General features: G+C 38.1%; 2 non-coding genes and 1 pseudogene across 2 annotated transcripts; 2 read left to right on the top strand and 1 right to left on the bottom strand.

Annotated features, from left to right (window-relative positions):
* Positions 1–1,046: 1,046 nt before the first annotated feature.
* On the bottom strand, positions 1,047–3,084 carry LOC129824498 (caspase-8-like; annotated as a pseudogene).
* A 523-nt stretch (positions 3,085–3,607) lies between these two features.
* trnae-cuc (transfer RNA glutamic acid (anticodon CUC)) lies at positions 3,608–3,679 on the top strand. The gene has a single exon. It is a non-coding gene; the product is annotated as a tRNA-Glu (tRNA).
* Positions 3,680–4,359: 680 nt separating this feature from the next.
* Positions 4,360–4,431, top strand: trnae-cuc (transfer RNA glutamic acid (anticodon CUC)). The gene has a single exon. It is a non-coding gene; the product is annotated as a tRNA-Glu (tRNA).
* Positions 4,432–6,777: the final 2,346 nt, after the last annotated feature.

Consider the following 6,777-nt stretch of genomic DNA (forward strand, 5'->3'; position numbering starts at 1 on the left):
CGTTCACGTGCTATCGGAAGCTCCTAGTTCCCAGTGGGAAATTTCATTTAACCAACCCTCCAAGTGGCAAACTCAGAAATTCTTGTGGCCAAATTGATGTATCACCACTGGCTTTTTACCTTTTGAACCAGAAGATGACAAATCTGTTTTGGACAATTACAACCTTACCAAGATGGAGAATGTAGCCAGTTTGACCATATGTCAATGTTAAGCAAGCTAGCTAACTTTATTATTAGTTATGTTAGCTAGCTCACCACCAGTTTGCAAGTTGGAAATTTCAGATTTTCCCATTTCCGACTAGCACGTGAACGCATCATTCCCACGAGCACGAAACCACCTAAACTCCCCACTATAAAAGGAAAAAATATTACAAGGCATAAAACATTTCATTTCAACATCAAGCAGCAGATCAGCTCAGAACAAACAAAACACCACAGTGACCACGACAACAGGACGTGGCTGTTGGGTCATAGCGCATCGTCAAAGATGGTGGATAAGGAAGATGTCTAATGTAAGAAATTGTATTAGATATTGGTAACTTGTTTTAACAACTTCTCAACATTACCTATAAGTTGACACAACATACACACCCCCTCTTTCTCTTGGACATATGCTGGACACATAGGACATATACACGGCACCCACAATTCCCCTCCCCCATGACAATCACACAGACACACCCAACCCATGGTTGGACCTCAGGACAAAGAACTCTCAGGAACCAATGGAACGTGGACACCAGGCCTGATCAGGACTACCCAAGACCCAGATCGACCAATCGGAAGGCCGGACTCGCAGATCTACCTACTTTGCTTGTTGTCTATATAGTACTGAACAATTCTGGAAACTCCCTCTTTTCCGGACGATTCACTAGGAGTCAGACTGAAAGAGCCTTGCTGCAAGATTTTACTAAGATATCTTTACATGTAATTAAACTGCCTTATAAAATTATCCACCTCGTCCTATTGTCTCCTCTTGTTCTCCTGTCAACAGTAAACGTTTTACTAACACTAATAAAGGCTGTTTGCCATTGAAAACAGTTCTTCGGTAATCTCTGGCATGCTCACGTGAGAGGGAACGCCAATTTACATAGCATAGACAGGATTTTTTTCAATGGGAAACTGCCCAATAAGAACTGTCTGCTTGCCTTAGCCTACCATAAAAAAATGGCCCGTGAGATGTCTCACTTTCTCTTCTGTCTCTGGCGTCGTCTCATTGGGTCGGCACTGTGAACACCAGCCTCTTTGTCAGCGTGTACTTGGGCTCGGACATCTGCTTGGCCTGCTTGTATTCCCCGGCCGCCTTATCCCAGGATCGGTCATCCTTCTGGCTCACGTCTCTATTGACCTGTGTTAGGATGGTCAGGATGTCATCACATCTAGAGAGAGCAGGAGACACACGCATACCAGACAACGAAGACATTAACACCCAGTAAAGACAACGTACAGCGCCCATAAAATATACAGTTCTCGTCGCCAGCAATGCATTAATTTCTGATTAGTCAGGGGACTTGCTCACTGCGAGCTAATAGATTTGATGGTAATCTTGTTCTAGCCTTTATTTAACTAGACAAGTCCCCGGTTTACACCTGACAGTGTGTAGACTGGAGTTCCGAATAACACTGTTATTCTGTAGAATATGGTCAGTTTTGTATTGTCAGCTCTTTCCTATTAAACATCTGCTTTGTTTAGGTCATGACCATGTAAGAATATTTTAGCCTCCTCTAGAGCATTGTTTCTCAAATGGTTTGGCCTCGGGACAGAAATTGTACCAGGCTGTTTCATTTGCGACCCAATATTCGTATCGCGAGAAATAAATCTCTTAAATACAATCTGGAAAACTACTTTTAATGCTATATTGATAGTAAATGTTACAATTATAGGGAAAAACATTCCCACCTCTTTCATTGTCAATAATAACATTTTGCCCATATTCTTTAAGAATGTTAATAAACTCAATAGTTTGAGACCACAAAAATCTACCAAAATAGCACTGCTAATAGCTTTATATTAAAAATACTGTGAAGAAGAAAACATTTTCCGAGATTACAATTACACTATGCAGAAATCGCTCCGCCATTTCCTGGTTGCTAAAACTTTAGTTAGCCTAATTTCAGTTTTTGTGACAAAATAAGATTTTAGAGAATCATTGCACCATCTAAACCACTGAAATATATTTTATATATATATTATTGTTGTTTCAGGTCTTTGAAGATTGTGAACCTAACCGAAAATAAAAGACGTAACAAAAAAAAAGAACGGGGGGCATAGAAATAGTGCACATATAACAGATCTACCGCTTTAGACTTGCTTTGAAGTAGAATGATAGATCTATAACTCACATTTCTATGTGAATTTGGTCATGTCGCCCAAAAAAACACTTTAAATTATAAAAAAATGTAAGTTCATTATAATTTCTACACACTTTTTTTTAACCTGGTTTAAAGTTCAGACTGTAGTATTTTTTCATAAAAAATGTATAAACTTTTTGTTTTTACTCAGATGCCAGTGAGCCATTCAAAACCTCCCGATGCGACCCGCCAGAATTGGTGCTCTAGAGCACATATTCAATCAGGCTTCACCTGGGACAGCCCTGTTTGAGCTGTTTGCACAGAGTCCGGATGAACCAGGACCCACTAGTTGGGTCTCTGAACGAGTAGTAGTCTTCAACAGTGGCCATGGCAAACAAGAAATCAGCATCAGCTGGAATGTAGATCTGGTGACCTGGATTTGTGTCTGCCTCCATTGCACTCTAGCTTGGGTATCTTTCCCCCTACATGCCTGGATGAAGAAGGCCTTGGGCTTGCCAATGAGGGTGGAGCAGTTGGTGCCTTTGAAGGGTGAAAAGAGGTCATTGATGGAGATGGGTTCGTCGTCTGTGCCATAGATAACTCCTTTGCCTCCCAGCCCTCAGGGAAGAGCTCTATGTTTTTCTTGAAAGCCATTTTAATTAGCATGGTTTTTTAAATCACTACTTGCTGGCTGAGAGGCAGATTCTTTCTGCATCGATGCCACTAAATACCCAGCCCAGCACACTTTCAACTATCCACTTGAAGGTCTGCTCCTTATAAAGGCCAAACTGCATCTTATGCTGACCCAGCAAATGTGCTCTGCTTGCTGGGTTGCCACCTCTGAGCAGTACAGCCCTCCTGGCTGAATCCACCACTTTGTCTGGAGACAGCCCTGCTCCTGCTCCCTGCTCTTTTAGTAGTTTTTGTCCTGTAACTCCTGGAATCCTTACTGTCCTTTAAGACAAGGATTCAATTTGGCAGTTTTCTGAAGCTGGACTCCATGTCTGCTGTGAAAATAAAGGGGAAAGTTTGTATTTAATAAGCATAAATTATATACATTTTAATCACAGTGAGCAGATTAGATTAATAGATAGAACGATAAAATGAAGTGTATAAACTCTAGCTACTATTCTCTAGCTACTTGCTAAAGGACAGTTCTACTACAAACAGACACACCAGCATAAGCAAGAGCATAGGATATCGCTCGTGCGATTTAATTTATAATTAACATGATGACCCTACCAAGACAGTACTTGCTCTGTATCTGTGGCAAAGTAAAGGTTTATTATTTCACTTTTCTCTTAAAGGTCTATAGTTTCCCTGGTGGTCTAGTGGTTAGGATTCGGCGCTCTCACCGCCGCGGCCCGGGTTCGATTCCCGGTCAGGGAACAGCATTTTTGACTCCCTCAACTTAAAATACAGTTTTTAAGTATTTGTGATTATTTTAAAAAGTCATAGGTTTATTCCCCACTCAACAATTTCTGGTTTCAAGGCTTTTTCATCGTGTTTCACCTTGTTAACTGTGAATGACAATGAACAGCTTTGATGGCCATGTTAACTGTTTGTCTTCATGTTAACAAAGTCGGTAGAGCAAAGGTGCAGACGCTCGGGGGTACTACAGGGCTGCTTTGGACTATTGAAGACTTTCCTGTGCCCTGTTGAAAATGTCAGAAGCATTCATTTGCTTGACCATGCTGTAGGAGGTTTGTTACATGAAAAGTGCTTTGTGGACTTCACCAGACAGATGTTGCATTGAATTTATTCTGACACTGTGACTTCTTACTGTCTCGGCCTTAGGCGTATATATCACGGGGGCTAGGCATATGAGCTAACAGGTTATAGAGCAAACAACGCAATAATCACAACACATATGGCTTTTTTAATGGATTTGCTTCCCCAGTGATTTTACCCAAACACTACTGCAGAGTGTTTTGCTCACCGTGTGCTCCCCTCTTCCCTCGTAAAAGCCAAGTGTGAGTACTTTAAGTTAGTATTGCTGCCCATTCGGGGACAAAGTTGTACTTTGTGTAATATATGTAATGTCACTGGTTGGCATAAAAATTGTTGTTTCCCTGGTGGTCTAGTGGTTAGGATTCGGCGCTCTCACCGCCGCGGCCCGGGTTCGATTCCCGGTCAGGGAATTACACTTTTGCGTACTCAATCGAAAGTACCGTTTTTGACTGCTTGGAGGTATTCAAAAGCTCATAGTGAGGCTTGTTCCTCACTGAACAACTTCTGGTTCCAAGGATTTTGCATAGTTTTTTTTACAGTTACCATAATGAAAAACAATGAAAAACTTTGATGGTCACCATGGACCTGCCGTTCATTAATTGTTTATGGTTCATTGAACAAGCATTGGAAACAGTGTTTAAATCCTTTACGATGAAGATCTATGAAGTTATTTGGATTTTTACTAATTATCTTTGAAAGACAGGGTTCTGAAAAAGGGACGTTTCTTTTTTTGCTGAGTTTATATGGCACAGCTGTCAATTTTTGGTCCTTAAATGAAACTGGTATATATTTTATTCATTACAATTTTATTTAACCAATTTTCGTCTTTAATGTAGGGATGACAGACAAGTTCCTTACTTTTTCCCCCTTCCATTTTTGTGGTAATGCTGCAATTAGTTGGTTGTAATTTTGGGTCGAGCAGACATTTCCATATATTTGTGTTAGCTGCATGTGTGACATAACTCCACCAGTCCTATTTATGATATAATTTACAAAGACTATACGTGTTTTTTTTTAAACGTTATCGATTTTATTTTTTTATCAATGAGTATATTTGAGTTTAACCACAATATTTGTTCTATTATTTGTTGTGTCTTTCCTGGATTAAACTGAAATTGTAACAAACTTTCTATGGCTTGCTTAAAAAATAACAATGTTTTGGAGATTATTTCGTTTTCAAATAACCAAAAGTGGGCGTTTGTAATTTGAATAAAGGGAAAAAGGCCATTCTTGAACATGGGGTGAGACATACTTACTAATTTGCTAGAGAACCAGTTTGGATAAAAGTACAACTCTGGTATGACTGATGCCTTTAGTGAGAGGTCTGCTTTAATATTTAATAATTTCTGCACCCCGAATTCATAGTCTTTATATAAATAAATCCTTTTAATTTTGTCTGGCTTGCCATTCCAAATAAAATTGAATATTTTTTGCTCAAATAATTAAAAAAAACAGGTCGCTAGGTGTAGGCAAAACCATAAGCAAATAGTTAAACTGTGATATGACTACAGAGTTAATCGGGGTTATTTTATTTTTGCTATTTTTGCCAACTTTCTATTCAAATGTATTGGAGTGTAGAGTGTAGAGATAATTTTTTTCTTTCGGGATATGTATACCGAGTATGTTCACATCCTGTCAGACCATCTTATTGGTGCACTACATGGTAATGTAATTATTATTTATTGTTTTGTGATCGAATACATAATATAGTATCATAAATGTATCATAATTTGGTTTTAATCCAGAGAGTTTAGAAAAAGTAGATCCTCAATGAGGCTGTGGAGGGATTCTAATTGTGGATTTAATTAAAATTAGTTTTTAAGCCCTAGATTTGTAATCCCTTAATATTATTGTTGGATTTGATTTTAACAGCTAACATTTCAATGGCAATAATAAATAGATATGCCGATAGTGGACAACCTTGTTTTACTCCTCTTGACAGTTTAAAACTTTCTGAGATGAAGCCATTATTTACTATTTTACACCTAGGGTTACTATACATAACTTTAACCCATTTTATAAGAAATTCTCCAAAATTGAAATATTCAAGGCATTTATACATCAACTCCAGTCGTACTTTATCAAAGGCCTTTTCAAAATCAGCTATGAATACCAGGCCTGGTTTCCCAGATATTTCATAGTGTTCTATTGTTTCCAGTACTTGTTTTATATTATCTCCAATGTATTGTCCATATAAAAAAACTTGTCTGATTAGGATGAATAATATCTGACAAAACATTTTTAATTCTATGTGCTCAGCATTTAGCTAGAATTTTTACATCACGACACAGAAGTGTAATGGACTGGATCTTTATATTTACCACTTGGATCCTGTTTCAGTAAAAAAACGTATTATAATCTCCCACCATAATAAAAGAGTCTTGTGTTGCTTGAAGGGTTGATTAATTATTTGATATATTTTCAAAGAGGCGTGGATCATCATTATTTGGACTGTATAGGTTAATAAGCCATATCTGTTTATGGCCAATAACATATTTAAAATCATCCATCTACCTTGAGGATCTGTTTGGACAATTTGCACATTTGGATCAAAATTACTGTTTATTAATATCATCACCACTTTTGAATTTCTTTGCCCATGGGAGAAATATTTTTCGCCCCCCCCAGTCCTTTTTCAACAAAATGTTTTCAAAAATTGTTGAATGAGCTTCCTGTAAACAATATTTATTATATTCTTTCTATTTTAGCCAGTTAAATACTGACCGCCTTTTCTAATTATCTGCTAAGCCATTACA

This window comes from Salvelinus fontinalis, chromosome 26 (genome assembly GCF_029448725.1).
Source record: "Salvelinus fontinalis isolate EN_2023a chromosome 26, ASM2944872v1, whole genome shotgun sequence".
In the NCBI taxonomy this organism is placed as follows: Eukaryota; Metazoa; Chordata; class Actinopteri; order Salmoniformes; family Salmonidae; genus Salvelinus; species Salvelinus fontinalis.